General features: G+C 35.9%; 1 long non-coding RNA gene across 1 annotated transcript; it reads left to right on the top strand.

Moving 5' to 3' along the window:
* Positions 1–6,108: 6,108 nt before the first annotated feature.
* On the top strand, positions 6,109–19,094 carry LOC307176711. Its single transcript, XR_013824871.1, has 3 exons — positions 6,109–6,691; positions 15,258–15,345; positions 18,984–19,094. It is a non-coding gene; the product is annotated as an uncharacterized lncRNA (long non-coding RNA).
* Positions 19,095–22,839: the final 3,745 nt, after the last annotated feature.

Here is a 22,839-nt window from a genome sequence, read left to right as displayed (position 1 = left end):
TAAAAAATATTTTTAACATATAAAGTAGGTAAAGGGTTAATATCCTCAATATATAAAGAGATAGGTCTATAAGAAAAATAGAGTTAACCAATACACAGTTAGCAAAAGGAGAAAAACAAATACAAGTTTTTCTTGTTTTTCTTTTTCAAATAAGTTCTTGGAGAGGTTTTATTTATTAATCAAACTTTAAGTACTTAAGGAAAGCAGAAGTTATAGAAGTTATAAAATTCTAAATGCTAAATATTTAAGAGACCTTAAAAAGCATCCTTAAAAGTGATTGCTGTTAAAATTTACAAAGACTGGGCTTCCCTGGTGGCGCAGTGGTTGAAAGTCTGCCTGCCGATGCAGGGGACATGGGTTCGTGCCCCGGTCCGGGAGGATCCCACATGCTGCGCAGCGGCTGGGCCCGTGAGCCATGGCCGCTGAGCCTGCGCATCCGAGCCTGTGCTCCGCAACGGGACAGGCCACAACAGTGAGAGGCCCGCGTACCACACACACACACACACACAAATTTACAAAGACTAATAACCAGAGTTTCAAGTTGAATTTAAAAGTTAAGGAAGAACTAAAGTTTTTTAGTTCATAACTTTGATAAGAATTTAAATGACCCCTGAATATTTTTTTCAATGCACGAAAGACATTTAAAAAACCTCCTCACATTGACGGTATGAGTGAGTAAAGGCTGGTGGCAATGTAAATTAAAGCAGACCTTTTGGAAAGTAATTTAGCAATAATAAAAAAGATTATAGAAATAGTCATGTTTTTCCTGCCAGAAATTCCAATTTCAGGAGTCTAGGTGAAATAAATCCAAACTATGGAAAAAGATCTATATAGGAAGATGCCCATTGCAGCATATTAAATAAAATAGCAAAAAAGGGGGGGGATTGGGTTGCAATGTCTAGTAGTAGTAAAATTATTGAGTAAACTGTGGAAAATTCACTGGATTTACTATTAGCATCATCACAAAATGATGCATACCAACTGGAAAAATGTTTGTAAGTGCAAGATGTTAGAGGTATAATTAGGATGATTGGAACTACTTCTAAAACACACAGAGGAAAAGTACAAGGAAAAACTTTCAATGCATATCAAGGTTTTCTGATCAAAGCTAAAAAGATAAAAGCCAGTCTAAAATTTGGCATTGTTGACCCTGCCAAACTATCTTTCTAAGGAACATTGATAGTCTATGAGCTAGTCCAGTGATTCTTAAACACTGAGAATTTGTTGACAGTTACAGATTCTTTCTCTAGAATCATGTGCATATGTGAACTGTTTGCACGTAATTTTAGAGATGGATGATGGTCGATGGAGTTCCTGAAGAAAGGTAGAGGAAAATGATTCATTTTTATGATAGGCATAATAATGGTTCTCCTAAAGATGTCCGTATCCTAATCCCTGGAATCTGTGAATATGTTATGTTACATATTGGCAGGGAGTATTCAGGTTGTAGATAGAATTAAGTTTGCTACTCAGATGACCTAAAAATAGATTTTCCTGAATTATCTGAGTAGGCTCAATATAATTCCACAATTTTTCTAAATGTGGAAGAGGGAAGCAGAATAGTCAGTGTCAGGGTGGTGAGATGTGAGAAAGACTCAACCAGCTATTGCTGGCTTTGAAGATAGAAGGGGGCCATGAGCCAAGGAAGGAGGGCAACCTCTAGAAGCTGGAAAAGGCAAGAAAACAGATTCTTTCTTAGATCCTCCAGAAAGGAATGTAGCTCTTGTGGGATCTTAGTTTCCCGAACAATGATTGAACACCCCCACCCTCCACCCCCGCCACGGCAGTGAAAGTGCTGAGTCCTAACCACTGGACCACCAGGGAATTCCCCAATTCTGGTTTTGAGAGTTTCATAATGGCCTGGAATCTGTCTGTCCTTGTTCTGTGTCTTCAGCACAGTTACTGGCATTAATATTTAATGGGAATGAATGGAACTCAGCAAAGAGAGAGAGGATCACCAATTGCTCTGCCACCTGAACATATTTGAGAATTACTTGTTTTACTCTATTATGTTCTGTGTATTCTTATAATCTGTGAGTTAAAACTGCTCTAGATTGATTGTTAAGGCTGTTTTCTGAAATAAATTGATGTTTACTGAGTATCACTTATGAACAAGGTATTTTGTTTTAAGACTGTACTTGTTTATTATCATATATTTAAAACATTGTGCTATAAATAGCTATGCTTAGGATTTTCCCCCTCCAGGAATATTATAACTAGTAAACTAGAAGAATTATAATAAAAGGCAAAAAGAATAAGGTTTAACAATGGCTGGTTTGAAAATGTTTCTAATCTCTGTCATATATCCATAGCTATTTATTTTCTACTATGAGTTTTTAATTTTTCAAATTTAATATTTACCTGATAATTTCAAATTAAGCTTCTAATCAGGTTAGTGTATTGGTAAAAATATTGTATATATTGGTAAAATACTAAATCTAAGTATTTTTCTGTACTTTTTTTGTTTAACAAATACATCAAAGTACTTTTTGTCTTTTTTAGGTCTGTGAAGTGTCAGACCTCAAGACAGACAACAACTGTTTCATTAGGTTCACAGTATCTAGTGCACTAATCATAAACCTGTACAACATTTACTGAAATTTGTTGGTAATGTGGTGAGTTTTTCCCACATATTCACCCATTTACATTCCCTTTTTAAAATGCAAGTGTGTCATTTATTTCAGATATTGACAGAATCTTTGTTCTGTGAAGTAACTTTGGTAGTTTCTTTTCCCTGTAGCTAATTGATACATTAAAAAAGCAATGATAAAATCCTCCTCAGAAGTAAGAGAATGGACTTAGGACATGGGGAGGGGGAAGGGTAAACTGGGACGAAGTGAGAGAGTGGCATGGACATATATACACTACCAAATGTAAAATAGATGGCTAGTGGGAAGCAGTTGCATAGCACAGGGAGATCAGCTCGGTGCTTTGTGACCACCTAGAGGGGTGGGATAGGGAGGGTGGGAGGGAGACGCAAGAGGGAGGGGATATGGGGATATATGTATATGTATAGCTGATTTACTTTGTTATACAGCAGAAACTAACACAACAATGTAAAGCAAATATACTTCAATAAAGATGTTAAAAAATAATTTAAAAAGTTACTTAAATGGTTCATAACTATATGCTTTAATTAATTACGTATCAGTTTATAAGTACTTTATTATCCATAAATATTTTTGGATGATCCTTTAAAAATCACAAAAGGCAAAAAAAGAAACTACTCTTAGAGTAGTTTCTTTTTAGAGTATATCCATATTAGTTATAGGGGAGAAAATTTACACATGGATCAGGAAATATATTTGTTTGGGGAAATTTACTTTGCATGGTTTAGAGCCCCAGTTTCTGAAAGTCATTTATAACAGATTCGTACATATTTTCAACTCTGATTCTGTTAGGATTATGGAGGTATAAGGGTTTTTTTCTCCTATATAAAGAATTGTTTTGCTTCCACATTCGTGGAACTAATATTATAGGACTGAACTAACATTCATTTACAATTAATAATTATAATATTTAGTGAAGAAGTATGAACTACCCACCTCACAACCCATTACCAATAAGGATACCTGGAAAGGGATAAACCCATTTGTTTGTTATTTACTTTCTAAAAAGTTAGTGTGAAAATGCTGGCCTTAAATGATATATTAAATACAGTGTTTTGAAACATTGTTTTAAAATAATTTAAATTTCCTTAGTAAAGGAAATTTAGCCTATTCAGGTTTGGAATCGTAGAATATTAAAAGTTAAAACACACCTATTTGTAACTGCCCCTTGGAGCTGCTGAGAACAAACTCATTCCCACCTACATGTGATAACCCCTTAAGTATGACTTCTAGTACTTTCAACCATGAGGACAACTGAATCTCCATTCTCCAAACATCTATGATTTTAAACCCTTCACAGTCTTGGTTTCCTTCTCTGGTTGTTCTCCAGTTTAACAGAGCCTATTTCAAAAAGTGACACCCCAAATGGTAAATCATATACCATATATAGTCTAAAATACACAAGCATTGGTTAACTTTTTGTCTGGTCATTAAAAATGTGTGTGTTTGGGGAGCAATTTAAGTAATAAAAAGGACTGGTAAATAATAGTCATGGATCTATTCTTGACCCTTTATCAAAGGAAAATTGAATAATAAACCTTACATTGAGTAAAAAACATTTAAAATGACAACTCATGGCTTTGTCAGAGACTTTATTGACTTGGGATTAGCCTTGTCCTGGAAGTTGAGTAGGACAGGAATCTATTAACATTTATTTCTTATTCATTTCTAGTAAACAGAAGTAAAATTGGGACTCTCTGGTCTCTAGGAGATATGACTGAGGATGTATGACCTGTTCTCTATGACAGTTGAGCCTCATGCTACATTTTCTATTCTTAATATGTAAAAACATTACTTCGTGTAGAACAAACCTATAGGGAAATAGGGAGAATAAAATACAGCACATTCTCTTTTGGCAAAGAAATGCTTACGTGTTTTAAACAAATTAACTTTTTAAGGCAGCTCTGAAGAAGTAATTTATTTTAAATAGGTGAACAGTTTACAGCTCTTATGGGAACACTTTTTCCTTACTTTTCTTCATCATAGGATTAGGCCCTATGTTTTTAATTTAACTCCTTTAATTTTTGCTGTTAACATTTAATTTACTTGATGACCCCATACTGTTAACTTTTGACCCAGTGAACTCAGGATGGTATATACAGACCATATACCTGATTTTAAAGAAACTCTTTAAAGAAAAATAATGTTTGAAGTGAACAGAAGATTAAATTCATTTCAATGTTCCATGTAGAGAAGTATCACACATACTTAACCAAAGAACATTTTTCTCCTTTGGAGGATGTATTTTTATAAACATGCGGTTTTTACAATTAGATGTTTATGCCATTGGCAAAACAACCCAAAGCTGATGTGACTGAACTGCAATATTTCTAATAAACTGTAAAACCACTAATACAGTATAGTAGATATGAAACCTTTTCCTGATAAGAAATTCTTATAGCATGTAGCTAAATCTAATGGTCCTTCCATCTACCTGTACTTATACCCAATTTCCTTTCCTATCATAAAATTGAAATTCCTAAAGTTGAATCCTTTCGATGTAAAAAATGTTAGTACATATAGTTGTTAATTATGATAAAGTTCAAACTTCTTCTAAATTACTTGATGTAAAGATACTTTGTATATAACTTTTATTTGCCCTTAAAACTGAACCTGTGGACTTGCTTTTGAACATTTCCTCCCTAATTATAAAATAAGAGTCCTATTATATATTGAACTGTTTAAAATGCAGCTTAATGATTATTATGGGTATCTTCAAATATGCCATATTTACTTTATTCAAAAATGAACAGATAGTTAAGCAATAACTGCTATATGCTAAACACCTTCATGTATAGGAGTATTAACAAGCCTTCTAATCTCTGGAAGTAGTGCAAGCTATATATGTTTCTGTATAAAACTTCATGGTTTGCTAATAAGGTATCATGGTTGTTGTTTCTTAATTTAAATACTAAGGGAATGTTATAAAAGGTGTTTTAATTTCATTTTATTTTTTAAATAAATGGAAGTATTTTTGTGTGTTTTTATAGCCATGGAGGGAAATAATGAGATTTTGCACTAGGGAAGTAATGCTTGGAATAGAGGTTAAAATAAGGTAAGAAAGCAGGTCTTAAGTGAGTAAATGGAGTGAAAAAAGCTGGAGTGGTAAGCGGTTGTGGTCAGAGATCAAGATATTGAAGTCTAAGGCCATGGAGTAATTTCTTGGTGTGTGGCTCTGGGTCTGGAAGGCTGAATGAAGTGGTTATAAGATGGTGGAGTCAGAGTTCAAGGTTGTTGGATGGGTTGTCTGTATGGACATGGAAATGGCGCACAATAGCAGAAAATGCAGGGGAGGTGGATACTGGCAGCCAAGTGCCAAAGTCCTCGATGAGTAAGGGAAGGAGTGACGGGCAATTAAGTAATGACAATGAAAGAGAGGAACAAGGACTAAAAAATTTCCAAGACTGTTAATCATGCCCACAAATGAAGAGTCATGAGGGCAAGGACTAGGTCTTATTTAATGCTGCAAATATTTGTTGAATTAATGAATAAACAAATGATGACTTTATCATTTTGAATAGTATTTATTCATGTTGAATAAGTATTTCTGAAAACTTTGTGTTTTTCTATTATAAGAAATTGGTATTAAAGAAGATACAAATGGGCAAGAGGTAGAAAAAGGTGAATAATCCCACACCCAGAAATAACCACTATTAACCCCCGTTATTAAATTTTCACAACTGTTTTTTGTTCATATATATTTCCTAGCAGTAAATATTCAAGTATAATGTACTTTAATGACTGAATAAGTATTCTACTATAGAATATAAGGATGTACCATAGCAGTTTCTTATTTGGGAGTATTTATATTGATGCCTACCAGTTTTTCTCTACTGGTAAAAGGAACAATGTATCAATAATCGTTAAATTTTTGCCTTATTTATTTCCTTAGGATTCAGTCTTAGAAATGGATTTTCCGGTAGGGTCTTCATAATGAGCCTATTTATCTTTATTTTAGGTCTACTTCTAACAGGCTTGTTTATATGCTTTCTTATTCTATCCTGGATTGGAATCAGAAAATTGGACAGTGTTGCAGGTTCTGACTGATGCAGGCACACTGACAGTGATGAAAGTGAGAACTGGTAAGTAAAAGTTCTTCTTCACAGGAATAATGATGGGTGTTTTAAAAACTTGGAATCAAGTAAACTTTTCATGATTAAAATAAGAAATGATTCATGAGCTGAATAACAGGATATAGTGGTCAGTTCAGAAATACATATTCAAATTAAATAAAAACCTCTATGAATAACCTACATTTATTGACAGCATCCAATTTTAGGAGAGATTTTAAAAAATCGTGAATAGGGACTTCCATGGTGGTCCAGTGGTAAAGAATCCGCCTTCCAGTGCAAGGGACGTGGGTTCGATCCCTGGTCAGGGAACTAAGATCCCACATGCTGCTGGACAACTAAGCCTGTGCGCCACAACTGCTGATCCTGAGCGCCTCAACTAGAGAACCCGCATGCTCTGGAGCCTGCGCACCACAACTAGAGAGAGGAAACCTGCATGCCACAACTAGAGAGAAGGCTGTGAGCCACAACGGAGATCCCGTGTGCAGCAACTAGGACCCGATGCAGCCAAAACAAAATTGTGAAGAGTCATCAAAGTCACTGCTCCTCAAGACTTTTTCACAAATGTGTGGTTTGGTCAATAGCAGAGAAGAGTGAATAATAGCCCTAGAAACTTGGTCCCAAGATAGAATTTTCTTTAGTTTCACATTTTATCTTAAATTTAAAATGAATGTGCATTATATACCGTAATAGTCCTATGGTTAGTATAAATACCACGCCACGTGGTATACCATTTATACCACGGTTAGTATAAATGTTAGCGTGCCACAACTACTGAGCTTGTGCGCTTCAACTGGAGAGCCCACGTGCTGCAAACTACAGACCCACACACCACAACTACTGAGCCTGAGTGCCATAACTAGAGAGAAGCCCGCATGCAGCAACAAAGAGCCCGCGGGCTGCAACTAAAGCCCGACACAGCCGTAAAAATAAATAAATAAATAAATATTAAAAAAAGAAAATCGACTGTTCAAACAAAAATAATAACAATGTATAATGGGGATTACAGCATGCATAAGTAAAATATATGATAACAATAGCATAAAGGGCAGGAGGGGAAAAATAGAAATATGATATTTGCTATATGTGAAGTGATATAATATCACTTGAAAGTAGGCTGTGATAAGTTATATATGTAGACTATAAACCCTCAAGCAACCAGTAGAATAATAAAACATTATTAGGTAACAAGCCAACAAATGAGAAAAAATGAAACCATAAAAATTCAATCTGAAAAAAGGCAGAAAAAGGAAGAAAGGAACAATAAACAAATGGAACATAGGACAAAAGGAACAAATAGAAAACAGTAAGATGATAGACTTAAATCTAATCATATCAAGAATCACATTAAATGGAAATGATCTAAAAATCCTTATTAAAAGGCAGAACTTATCAGATTGATAGAAAGACCCAACACACTTTACATATGAAAATGCAAAAACATTAAGAATGAAAGGATGGAAAAAGATATACCATGCTGTTGCTCACCCTAGTCAAAAGAAAACTGGTGTGGCTAGATTGACATCTAGAAACAAAGTAAGATTTCAAAGTGAAGAATATTACCAGAGATAATGAAGGTCATTTCAGATAATAAAGGGGCCAGTTAATCAGGAGTACATAACAGTCCTAAATGTTTATGCCCCAAATAACAGTAGGTTCAAAATATGTGAAGCAAAAAATGATAGAACTGCAAGAGAAACAGAAGAATCTACAATTATAGTCAGAGATTTCAGTACCCCTCTTTCAAATAATTGCTAGAACAAGTTGAAACCTAGCAAGGATATAGTAAACTTAAACAACACTACCCACCAATATTACCTAATTGACTTGCCTAGAACATTCCACTTACAGTAGTAGAATACATATTCTCTTTAACATGAAACATTTACCCAGAGTGAGCATATTTTAGGCCAGGGGTCAGCAAACTATTGCCCTGGGGCCAAATCTAGCCTGGTTTTGTATTGGCCTATGAACTAAGAATGGTTTTCACATTTTGAAAGATTTCTAAAAAACAATATTGAGATTGTATGTGACCCACAAATCTTAAAGTATTTACTATCTGACCCTCTACAGAAAAAGTTTGCTGACCTTTGTTTTAGGTCATAAAACGTGTCTCAGTATATTTTAAAGGATTCAAGTCATGCTGAAGTATGACCTGACCACAAAGGAATTAAATAAGAAATCAGTAACAGAAAGCTAACTGGAAAATCCCCAAATATTTTGAAACAAAATAACATGCTTTTATATAATCCATTGATTAAAGAAGGACTCAAAAGTGAAATTAGAAAGTATTTTGAACTGAAGGAAATAAAAATATAACATATCAAATTTTGAATAAATGAAATGCCTATATTAGAAAATACAAAAAATATCTCAAATCAATGACCTCAACTTGATGTTAAGATACTAGAAAAAAAGAGCAAGTTAAACACAAAGAAGCAAAAAATAAATCATGAAATAATAAAGATCAAAGTAGAAATCAATGAAATGGAAAACAAAAATCAATTGAGAATATCTGTGGAATCAAAGCCTGGTTCCTTGAGGTGAGTAAAGTTGATAAACTTTTAGCCAGACTAGTCAGGAAAAAAAAAAAAAAAGACACATATCAGGAAGACAAGTAATCAGGAATGAGAGGAGGTGACATCATTATAAATTCTACAAATAAAGGATAATAAGGGGATATTATGAACAACTTTAGGCAAAAAAAAAAAAGTCAACAACTTAGATGAAATGACCAAAGTCCTTGAAAGACATAAACTACCAAAGCTCATTCAAGAAGAAATAGATAACCTGAATGGTCATTTGTCTGTTGAATTATTAGTTTAAAATATTCCCACAAAGAAAACTTCTGGTCCATAGGGCTTCACTGACAAATCCTTCCAAACATTTAGGAAAAAAAAAAATACGAGTTACACTCTTCCAGAAACGTGAAGAGGAGGGAATACTTCCCAACTTCTTCTTTGAGGACAGCCTTACCCTGATACCCAAACCACACAAAGACATAACAAGAAAACTCAGGCCAATCCCCCTCATAAACATAAGTGTAAAAATTCTAAACAAAATTTTACCAAAATCCAACCATATATAAGAAGGATAGTATTATTGAGTGGGGTTTATCCCAAGAATACAGGATTGGTTTTAACATTCAAAAATCAATAAGTATAATTCACCATATTAAACTAAAAAAGAAAAATTGATCATCTTAATAGATGTAGAAGAAAATTTGACAAAACCCAATTTTCATTTCTGATATTAAAAACTCTCAACAAACTAGGAATGCAAGGATACTTCTTCAACCAGATAAAGGGTATCTACACAAAACCTACAGATAACCTCATACCTACTGATGAAAGACTGCATGCTTTCTAAGATCAGGAACAATATAAGGATTTCTGCTCTTATCACTTTTATTCAGTATTGGAGGTTCTGACCCGTACAATCAGGAAAGAAAAGGAATAAAACAATTTCAGATTGGAAAAGAGAAAATAAAACTGACATAATCGTCCACCTATTCCACTTGGTGGAATTGACAAAAAGCTGCCAGAATAAGTGAGTTTAGCAAGATTGTAGGATAGAAGATCAATATATAACAGTCATTTATATTTCTACATTCTAGCACCAAATATTAAAAATGGAAGTGCAAAAAATACAGAACATTTACAATAGCATAAAAAATACGAAGTTCTTAGGAATAAATCTGAAAAAGGCATGAAAGACCTGTACACTGAAAACTACAAATAACACTGAGAGGAATTAAAGATGACTTAAATAATTGGAGAGATTTACCTGGCTCATGGGTTCATATTGTTAAGATGTCAGTTCTCCCCAAATTGATCTAAAGGTTCAGTACAGTCCAAATAAAAATTCCAGTAGGCTTAAAAAAAAAAAAAATCTGAGAAGCTGATTCTAAAATTTGTATAGAAATGCAAAAGATCTAGAATAGCCAAAACAATTAAGTTTTATTTATTTTTTTGTTTACTTATTTATTGCTTTTAGGTAACTTTTGGAGGCAAAGTAGGACTTAAGAAAGGTAGCATTGGTGACCACGCAGAGGGATGGGATAGGGAGGGTGGGAGGGAGATGCAAGAGGGAGGAGATACGGGGGTATATGTATATGTATAGCTGATTCACTTTGTTATAAAGCATAAACTAACACACCATTATAAAGCAATTATACTCCAATAAAGATGTTAAAAAAAAAAGTAGCATCGGAATCAGACAGATCTGGACTTAAATCCTAGCTCTGCCCACTTACTGTCTACATTATCTTGAAGATATAACTTTACTTGGGCCTCGGTTTTGCCCATCTGTGAAATGGGTTAATAATACCTCAAGAAGCTGTTGTGAATATTAAATGAAATAATAAATATTTGAGCACTTAATAGTGTCCGACATATAGCATGTACTAAATAAATGTTCCATTGCTAGCTACTATGAAGATACTTCTACATAAATGTAGGAATCCAAAGCCATATTGGATTAGATAATGGTAAGATGCTGAATATATTTTATGATATAATCTTCTGTTTACAGAAATCGTATCACAAAAACCCTTAGTTCAGGGAGGGTCAAACTTGATCCTTTGCTATTTAAAGAAACATGTAGGGTAGCACATTCTAAAATTGAACCTTCTTTAAAAGTGCTTTTTTATTTAGTTCCATAGCCAAGATTTGCTTTGGGGATGAAAATTTATGTTGGTCTGACAGTTTTACATTAAAACAAGCCCCACATTTAAGGGCTAAATAGTTTGGATGACTTGCATTAATGTACCTTTTATACTTTTTGAAGCCATAGCCTTTATACGGCAGTGCCATAGCCTTTATATGGGAGTACCATAGTCAAAGAAAAGTTTTAGGTATTTATTTTATGTGTTTTATCTTAAGGCACATAATTTGTTTAAGCTGGCTAGGAGGACATTCAATTAAAAATTCAGAACATTGAGTGAGATAATCCAGAGAAACAAAGTCTTTTAATTTTATTCATTCAGCTTGTTATCCTCACCCACTAAGGGGTCAGCTAACATGAAGAGATAATGTTTAATAAAGGACAGCTTTGTCTGACCTGAAGTAAAGAGTTCCAAAGCTAGATTACCTCTTTTGAAATTGGTTTGAAATTGCTTTCCTCATCTTACAATCAAAGTTCATATGCAGCCATTTGATGTTGTTTATTGCATTCCCTTTTTAGCCCATAGGGTTTCAATCTATTTCTATATAATGATGACTTTCATATGTCATCAGTAGCTTATTGAGAAAGCTTGAGTCCTCTGTCTTCTAGTGATATCCCACTTAGATCTGACATTAAGTTCATTTTTTTCCTTCAAGCTATTTTTTCCAAATTTCGTGGCTATTATTGGTGACAACACAAATTTTGGGACCTTCAAACTTAAAATCTTAGGTTCATTTCCTTCTTTCCCTCCCATAGGTAAACAGCTGCTAAACTTGTTACTTCTTATAGCTACTTCTCTACAGTGGTACTTGATATATCCCTTTTCATTTTTAAAATTGCCCATTTAATCCAAGCTCTTAAATGTCAAGTTTGTATTGTAGCCTCTTGTATTGTAGTGTATAGAATTATATTGCAGCCTCTTGGTATTCTCCCTAGCCCCCATCCTATCTTATCCCTTTCCCCACTAGTCTACACAAAACATAAAATACTTTCCATCAAACACTCTGTAGAGAAGTATTGCTCGGTGAATACGGAAAACCTGATTAAGTAGAAAAAAGGAATTTAACTGGAATCTCCCTTCCTTTCAGTGATTCTACTTGAAAGGAATGGAGGAGACCAGAACCTTCAGGTATTGAATCACGACTTTGACAAATACCACATGGGAGACGTGGCTGGCAAGAGACTGATAATATACGATAGAAACCATTGGAAAGATAAAAGGAGCCATAAAATTCAACTTCTGCTAGCCATTCTTTCCCTTTTTGCTCTCCATACACCTCAGCTGGGAATCTTTATATGTGCAGTATTTATTTGGCTTGTGTTATCCTGGTCATTATAAAGTTATCTAGGAGGCTAAGAGAGCTGACCAACTGAGAAGGGAAAGCAGTCTGTTCTGACAGTGATGACAAAAGGAGTTCAAGTCATACCAAACATCTTTCTCCCATTTAGAAACATCCTAGTATTTAAGACCTAGTATTTCATTTCTCTCTACTCCCATATTTGTGTTCTCTGTTCTTATCGTGTCTGTGAGATGACCTGCCTATTCCTGCTCTGCAGTAGTTCTGTATATTGTTGCATCTCTAGTGCCTCGAACAGTGCCTAGCACATAGCACATAGGAAGCACTCAGTAAATATTTGATGAATGAATGAATGGTTATCTTTTCTCTCTGGCAATCCAAACCCATTGCCACTTTCAAAAAATCCACATGAGATTTTCCGATTCCACTAAACTTCTGTCCATATCAATCTAGTTTTAAATCACTTCATTTTGCACATCCCCTTAGCAATTATTTGTAGTTTGTACTTGATTAATATACTCTTATTATGTTACTTTTCACATATTCCTATATCTTTTCTATATATGTTGTATTTTCAACTAAAAGATAATGCCTCAAGTGTTAAATACTGTATGTGCTGTTCAACAATGCCTCATGTGCTGCAGAAAGATAGACCCCCAATAGATGGGCAGGCTACCTACCTCCTTTTGAAACATATTCTCTGGATCAGTGTGATCTGCCTTGAAAGGGAGTTTAGATACATAGGTTCTGTTTTTTTGTATTTCACTCATATATTGTGTGACTTTGAGCAAATTCATTCCTTCAGTGTTCAGTTTAAGAACAAATTAAGAAACAGTTTCCTAAAGAAAAACATTTTAGAGTTCCAGAAGCATTTGTATGTTGGTAACATTTCTCCAGAAATATTTAATGTAATATACAAGTCTGGACTGGTCAATTTTAATCTTTCCTTGGAATTTCCATAGAAAAGTCCATGTAGCAGAGACACTGAAATAATGTTATATAGAAAATATTAACTATAGAAAGAACCATAGCTTCTTCATAGAGAAGAACCAGAGATAATATCCTGGATTTTTGCAGTACTTAAGCTACTCCTTAGTTGTCTCACAAAGGAATTTAGTGCAGAGGAACACATTCAAGGTATTACTGAGGTTCAGAATAAGACTGTACAAAGTGTAAGAGTGTTTTCTATAATAGTTTCTATAATAGTTTTCAATAGTTAAATTAAGAGTCATTCATTCTCTGGCCTCTTTCTCCATCTACACTGTCTTCTGGCAACAATAAAGTGCACCCTATACATGAAAGCAATTTCTAACAATGCCAAATCAACAGCAGTTTCTAGGTCATTTCCATTCCTTCCTCCATGAAAATGTACAACATTTAGGTTATTCCATGTATTTCCCCCATGCCCCAAAATTGTTAGGTTGCCAGAGAAAACTGATCAGGTAATGAATTACTGTTTGCCTTCAGGTAGTCATTCTAAGTACATACAAAATCAGACATTAACATGAAAATATGAGGGGAAGAAAAACATCAAACCACAGAATTCAGTTTTAGTTTTACTGACATTTATATACCACACTTCCTGTTTATGATTTCAAAAGTGCAGCCATGCAGTGCTTCTATTAAAAACTGAGTAATTGGGAACACTTTTGAGGATTAAAATGGCAACTTACTCAAAGGAAACCCCCCCCCCCACTAAATTTACTGTTTGTGGAATTGTTATCTTTGTTGTGTAAAAAGTTGAATATTTTTCAAACATCACTTACTAATAGTGTAATTAAAAGGGAACTTGATGGCCTTGTGCCTTTAAAAGCTTTAAAGACTCAGCCCAGTCAAGAGTCTTAGTTCTGAATTTGACTAGTTGATGGGATAGGGAAACCAAGCCAACGCCCTTCTAATCTATATCTATCTATATCTATATATCTATAAAGGTAACTGTTGCAAACATTTGCTTCTTTCCCCTCATTTTGAGATTTCAGTTGACTGTTGTTATGCATTAATTAACAATTAGTTCTGGCTGAAGGAGGGAAAGGGTAGAAGTGAATACAATTCTTAAATGAAAGGTCCTTTCTTCCACTACTAATTTATTCTATTTGAAGCATAATTGTATGAGTTAATTTAATTTTGGTGATCACTTCGGAATGTGTGTGTGTGTGTGTGTGTGTGTGTGTGTGTGTGTGTGTGGAGAGAGAGCACCCAAGTGAGCAGTGGCTGCTAGCTAGACATCAAAATCCATGTTCTCACTTCTTGACCATACAGATAAGCTTATTCCCAGCCTCCCCTGCAGTTAGCTGTGGACATGTGACTTAAGTAGCTGTGGACATATGACTTAAGTTACAGCCAATGGAATGAAAATGGAAGTTATATGTACTACTTTGAGTCCCCGCCCCTAAAAACTCCCCTTCCTACGGGCTGAAAGAGAAAAGACCCCCCAGGGAGATCTTGGAACTTTGGTACTGAAAGCTTAGGTACAGAAAGACCTTGAAAACTAAGTACTGAAGTACTTGTTTATTTTAGCAAGAAACAAACTTGAGCCATTATACATTTTGGGGTTGATCTGTTAATGACAATTAGCTTACCGTAATTAATTCAATGTACAAAACTTATATTTGCAGTGTCCTCTGATGTACAACTCCAGTGGGCAACATTTACATTGTAATGTATGTAAATGACATTTCCTGAAGCACAATTAAGAGGCTACAGGTATGTATACATATGGCTATATATAAATGTTCCCCCCAGGGGTTGTGTAACATTGTAGCTCTGCCAAACCGACTCCAACTTCTCTCTTGGGTTTTATTTTGTAGGAGCATCCATTTGTGTAAAGGCACTTTCCTTTTGTGTTTGTGGTAATAAATTAAGGTGGAATGGATCATCCAACAAGAATCTTAAGGGGAAAATGTATACTTATGAACCACATCAGACCTCTTTGTTAGATTTGTTCAACTGTGTTAGCTACAGACTCTTCTTATAACCGATTACCCTCTGGCATGCATTAGGCCAACAGAGAGTGTTAGCAGCGCCCTTCCCCTCTGCCCGCCAAGCTTACTGCTGTGAGTCATAAAAACTTTTCTGGGCTTCATTTTCCTTTTCTACAAAATGAGAGCTGGATTATATGACCCCAAAGATCCCTTCACTAAAATTCTACTATCTATGACTACAAAGTCCATAGCTATTCGTAGAAATAATTGTTAATGTGAATGTTCCTTTAGATTCCAAATTGATACTGTATAGGTGCTTAAAAGTAACTTGAAGCTATAAAAAAGATGTTTAACTTGCACCAGTTCACAAAGAGGCACAACAGAGGTTCTACTTTTCTCCCAAACAAAAACTATTAAATTGAAAAGATTTTTAACTCACTCAGGATAGTTTTTAGAGTAGTTATAAAGCACTATGTCACCTCTCTGATTTCTTTACTCAGTTGGTGAACTATCAAACCAATGCAGAATTTGACATTTATTAAAATAATATACTTGGGCTTCCCTGGTGGCGCAGTGGTTGAGAGTCCGCCTGCCGATGCAGGGGACGCGGGTTCATGCCCCGGTCTGGGAAGATCCCACATGCCGCGGAGCGGCTGGGCCTGTGAGCCATGGCCGCTGAGCCTGTGTGCCCGGAGCCTGTGCTCCGCAATGGGAGAGGCCACAACAGTGAGAGGCCCGCGTACCGCAAAAACAAAACAAAACAAGACAAAAAAAACAGGAATCAATCTTATTCTTTCCAACGTCTGTAGCCTTCCTCATGCCATTTTCTCCCCACCCCCTGTATAAATAAGAGCATAATGGAAGAAAGGTTTTAAGGAGAGATGCACAGACAGTGAATTTTAAAGCTTGAAGGGATTTCAGAGATCATTTAGTCAAAATTCATCGTTTTGCAAAGGAAACTGACACTGGAAAATTAAATGTCTCACTTAAGGTCTCGATATCACCATTGCTACTTGCCAAAACCTGGGTTTCCTTGATCCCCAAATCTGGCACATTTTACCTTCTACTGTAACATGCTTCATCTGAGGTTGGGTCAGACCAGATTAGAGAGAGTACTTTTGGAGAGGGTGGGTACAGGGCACAATGGTAATGGAATGGTGATGATCAGAGTCATAAAATATCTGTGGAGATCATCTATTTACTAATAATTCTAAATCTTTAACTTTTTTCTTACTCAGTACTGCTTTAAAAATTCTTGGGGGAGAACTCAGATCACTTCTTTGTCTCACATAAATAACACTAAGTAATAAAAGTGACTAGATTACAACTTATGACTTTTACTTATTTGTTCATTTACTTTTGTCTGTCTCTTCCACTAGAATGTATCTTCCAGGAGGGCAGGCCTATATCTTTTTGCTTACTCCAACTCCCTTCTAGCAAGTGTTTGACACATAAAAGATGTTCAGTAAGTACTGGTGAGTGAATTATTAAATCATAACTACTACAAAGCAGTAATCTTATTTGCTTTGGCTCTATTTCTTCTGGAGGTTTTCCCAAGTTTTGTGATTCCATCACCATTCTAAATTAATTTTAGAATTGGGTGAACGTGCTCTGTTCTTCATATGCTCTGAAGTTCAGTCTAGCACAATTGAACTGTTCTATAATATTAATTTTGGTACTCTTAAACTCTTGTGCCAAATTTGCTAAATTTGGGAATGACCTTGATCTGTAATTTTATTTAGGTTTTTATCCACAGATGAATGTGTAATTCACCACCATGAATTAGTGGTGTGCATGTGAAATTAAACTGATGATGAGTCAGGAGGCAACACTGTTGGGTGAGCAAATTTGGAAATAGGAAAAAAGAGATGGTAAACCTTGAAAAATAGAAATATTAGGCTGAAATAAGTATACATTTAAACTTCTATCTCAAATTAAATGTAAGTTTCAAACCTGATAAAAAGAAGTAACTAATATTTTGAAGAGTGGATTTTTCCTTAAAGGTAAGATATTAAAATAAAAACAAAGCAAAACAAAAACACTGAGCCTACATTTAAACATTAATCTCAATTTTAAAAGGTAGGCCTCATACCTTTTTCTCCTTAGGTTTATTTTCAATATAAATATATGTAGAGAATTAAAAGAGATATATATTTTTTTAACAGCAAAATTTTTACCAGATGAAGAAGCTTAAAAATGTTGGCCTTGTAGTCTATTTCTAGGAATTCATCCTAATTTAGCAAATAATCTGAAATGCTAAAATAGATTTATGCATAAAAAGTTCATAGCAACATTATTTATAAGAAAGTAAGGAAAATAGCTTAAATGACCACTTAAGGAAACACTACTCCACGCAAGGATCATTAATGCAGCCACTGAAAATGTTTTTAAAGAGTTTTAAATAATTTGAGGAAACATTTCTGATAAATTGTTATGAAAAACAGACAGTGTGCTCAAGCAAACAGTTTAAACTTCATAAGCTTAAAAAACTGCATGGAAATATGTCAACCAATAGTCAGTTACCTCTAAATAAAGGAATTATTGGTTGTTTTTTTCTTGCTGTCTCTTTAAAAAGTATTTTTTCTTTACTTTATTTAAACATATTTTCAAATTTTTCTTCACTTACATGTACTACTTTTATAATCAGAAAAAGAAACCTATTACTTGGCGTAGATATGTGTTTATGTCCCAATGATGTGTTTTCAGTATCATCACGAGTATAAATATTGTTGCCCAAAAGAAAAGTTTGATATTGATTTAAATCCAAACAATGGAGTTTCCAAAACAAACACTGGTACATATCCTATAACTTGTAAAATTATAGTGGTTTAATATAATTTATTAATTATTTCGACATAGCAGGCTCTTAGTATGTTCGTTGATGATGAGATGGTTAGAGAAGGGATACTCAATTAATTTACCAAGTTCCTTGAATCTGTCAGTTAGCAACTCTCCCACCAAGAGATTAATGATATAGTCCTATGTTAAAAAGTTGTCCATAAAAATCTCCCTTAGTTTGTGTGGTGTACTTTTGCAAACTATTATTTTGTATTTCAAAAAGAACAGTGTCTTAAGTGCTAATTTTTTACAGACACAAAAGGGAGAAAAATTGATTCTTACCTTGTTTATGTTGGCCAGCTATGAGCTTCAAGTAAGATTCTGTGATCTGTAAACCACCAGTAAAAAAAGATTTCTTGTGGAAATAACTGGCAACAATACTTACCTTGTAAGGTTGTTATGTTTTAGAAATCATGTTTTAAAGTAGCCAGCATAGTACATGGCACCTAGGCATTCAGTAAATGGTGGCTGTTATAATAATACAATATATAATATTACTATGACATTATCTGTCATATATAGAGGTTGAGTTGAAAAAATATGAAGTGCAGTCTATTTAAAAACATTATTCTACACTTTCAGATAAAGATGGGGAGTGAAGGCTGATCACAAAATTTTCCTGCCCAAATACTTTACAAAATAGTTTGCGCGAAAAAAAGAACAGTAAAAACTCCTTTAAAAACCTTACCAGGGACTTCCCCGGTGGCGCAGTGGTTAGGAATCTGCCTGCCAATGCAGGGGACACAGGTTTCAGCCCTGGTCCGGGAAGATCCCACGCTCTGCGGAACAACTAAGCCTGCGGAACTACTGAGCCTGTGCTCTGGAGCCCGCGAGCCACAACTGCTGAGCCTGAGCCTGAGTGCCACACTACTGAGGCCCGGGCGCCTAGAGCCCGTGCTCCGCAACAAGAGAAGCCACCGCAATGAGAAGCTTGCGCACCGCAACAAAGAGTAGGCCCGGGCGCCTAGAGCCCGTGCTCCGCAACAAGAGAAGCCACCGCAATGAGAAACTTGCGCACCGCAACAAAGAGTAGCCTCCGCTCGCAGTAACGAGAGAAAGCCCGCGCACAGCAACAAAGACCCAAGGCAGCCAAAAATAAATAAATAAATAAATTTATAAAAAAATTACCAGAAGCAGCGAGAAAAAAGAAAAGTCTGCAACCTAAGCCAATGAAGGCCAAAATAATACTATTATTTCAAAATAAATAAATAAATAAGTTTGGATCAGCAAGAAATGAAATAAGCATGGCTGGAAATCAAATTCTCACCAAAAGAAAAGACTGGAAATCCCAGCACATTCCCTAGTCAATTCATCAAGATGATTATGCCTTGTCTCCTCTCTCCTAAATCTCCCACATTTCCCTGCTCCTCACTTCGAACATTTTATTGATAAATAGAAGCTATCACAAGAGAAACTCCTTTTTCCCACGTTATACCTATCAACCTGACTTCATCTGTACTCTTCCTTTATAAAGGGTCAATTCTCCCTGCTCTTATCTAAGGCAAGCCCCTCTACTTGTACCCTGGATCCCATCTTGTATAGTCAAGGATTGTGCTCCTGTGATTACCCCCTCCATTTCCTGCATCCTCAGTTTCTCTCTCTTTACTGGATTATTCCAATCAGTAAACATACTGTAGTATTTCCTTCTAAAAACACCATCACCCTAGACCTCATATCCTCTTCCACTTACTTGGTGAGTAGGAGCCCATTTTTTCTGCTCCCTTTTATAACAAACTTTTTTTTGCGGTACGCGGGCCTCTCACTGTTGTGGTCTCTCCCGTTGCGGAGCACAGGCTCCGGACGCGCAGGCTCAGCGGCCATGGCTCATGGGCCCAGCCACTCTGCGGCATGTGGGATCTTCCCGGACCGGGGCACGAACCCGTGTCCCCTGCATCGGCAGGCGGACTCTCAACCACTGCGCCACCAGGGAAGCCCCTATAACAAACTTTTAAAAGGTTGTCTCTACTTGGCAGTTTCCACTTCCTCACCATACATCATCTCTTTAGTCCATTCCAATTAGGATTATTGTCTCCATAGCTCCACCTAAACTGCTCTTGTTGAGATCATCAGTTACCTTCTTGCCAGATCATTTTCCTTTTCCCAGATGTTTGGGACTCCCAGGCATATTCCTCACCCTTTTTTTTCTTCACCATAATATTAATTTCCCCCTCAGTCATCTTATCCAATTTTTCTGATTTTAAATATTGTCTGTGTTCTTAGGACTCCTGAAATTTGTATTCTATCCCTAATACCTTTGTCGAGCTCCGAACCCGTATCTACCAACTCCACTCAGATGTCCAATAAGGACTGCAAAGTTAACTCATTCAAAACAAACATACTGGTTTTCTTCTCCCTCTCAATTTACTTCTCCCCAAGTTTCCCCCATGTCAACAAGTGGCATTATTTTCATCCAGTTGCTCAAGACAAAAACCTAGAAGTCATCCTTAATTCCTCTTTGTGCCAGTTATTAGGCTGTTATCTCTTAGCAATAAACCATTCCATACTCTGTGATGCTGGGACTGGGACTCTGCAAGCTACATTTCTATACTTTGCCAGCTGAATCCTTGCTACAGTCTGTCAGTAAGCGACATTAGAAAAAAAAGACTAAAAGTCAGGAAGAGGGAAAAAGAACTTGCTCCTCCTTGTTGGCTTTCTGCACCTGCCAGCATTGCCCCAGTTATGGACCTTCACCCTCACAGCAGCAGTTAGCCCCAAATTTCAACTATTTTCCACTTCCCTAGAACCAGCCTCAGCACACCTCTCAGAGCCACTAGCAGCAAGTGGGCAGCACCCCCTGCCCCAGGTCAGGGTTCCAACTCTGCTGGGTCTCCCCTCCTAGCCCCGGGGTTCTAGTAACTTCAGGTCTTCCCAAGTTTATCCAGGACTAGGTTAGTTCCTGAAGTTATTACATTATCTCAGTGCTCCCCTTTTCCTTTTTCAGTTAGACAACACCTGTCTGACCAATTCTTTATACTCAATTTATTGCTGTTGAAATACTTAGCAGCAGCCAGAGTGACTCCTCTAAAGCATATGTCATCTCCTTGCTCCTCATCACGGTTGGAACAAAATTCAGCCTCCTCTTTCAGGCCTTCAGCCCCTTTTGTGACCCGGCCTATCCAACTTTCTAGTCTCACCTCTCACCAGTTTCTGATTACTCATTCAGCTCTAATCATTCTGTCTTGAACACACCACTTTTCCACTGCAGGGCCTTTGTACTTGCTCTTCTCTACATCTGGATTGTCCAGGTCTTTGCCTGTCTCACAGCCTCGTTCCATTCACGTTTATTCTCAAATGTCATCTCGGAGAGGCCTACTCTCACTGCATTATCTAAAATGCACAATTCCCCCCCACCTCCATTTCCTTACCTGGGTTTCTTATTCTCACTACCTGACTTTGTTATGTTATTTCTCCCTCCCCTATTCTTAAGTAAAAAGCTTCATAGCTTCACATAAAGGAAGGGATGTGATCTTATTTATCCCTGGTGCTGGCACTCAATAAATTCCAGTTGACAATTGAATTTAATAAGTGAATGCAGAAGAAAAGTGGACCAAAGTAATTGCAAACAAGGTAATATGCAAGTGAGACAAAGACAACATGATATAGCCTACTTCAACTCCCTGAGTACATAATGCAACAAATGAATCAGAAGCAGCACTTAAAGATGTAACAGAAGAGAATTTCCACAAAATCATGAAAGAACTGAATCTGCAGAATAAAATGTTCAAAGAAAAATGGACATATACTATTCATATCAAGGCATATACTGGTTAAGCTATTAGCCATGAAGAATGAAGGAAAAAATTCAGACCTCCAGGCCGAAAACTAACTTATCAGAGGGAGGAAATCGTGCTGGCCTTAGACTTCCTCTAAGCAATATTCAAAGCCAGAAAACAAAGGAAAAATGTTTGCAGTCTTAAGGCAAAGCCAGCATGACGCCAAACTATGATATCTAAGTAAGTGACATTCAGAAATTGATGAAAAAGGCAAACATAACATCCACGAATCCATGTTAAAAAAAAAAAAAAAACTACTTAGTGAGGAGCAGATAGCTAAGTGATGAATCAGAATTAATAAGTAGGAATTGAGAACTGAGGTGTGTTGCGACCACTGGATTTTAAAATAGAGATCAAGACCAAATGACCAAAGGAATTAAGGTTACAAAACAGGAACATTAAAACCTTCACTTTAAAAAATAATGACATAAATAAAAATATATCTTTTTCATGGCAGAGTCAACTTGCATTTCTAAATTGGAAACATACAGATAAAAAAATCTCCAAACTCTTAATTTTTTAAACTTTGGATATTTTAGGACATAAGATCTCTTGTGGCAAAGAAACATTTTTCTAGAGTTCAGCAATTCCTTCAGCTTATCTTACTACTACCAAATTCAAATAATTTTAACACTTTAAAAATTTAAAAAGTATGCACATTCTCA

This window comes from Stenella coeruleoalba, assembly GCF_951394435.1.
Source record: "Stenella coeruleoalba genome assembly, chromosome: 18".
Taxonomy (NCBI): domain Eukaryota; kingdom Metazoa; phylum Chordata; class Mammalia; order Artiodactyla; family Delphinidae; genus Stenella; species Stenella coeruleoalba.
Note: the sequence above shows the minus strand (reverse complement) of the source record. Positions and strands in the feature narration are given on the sequence as shown.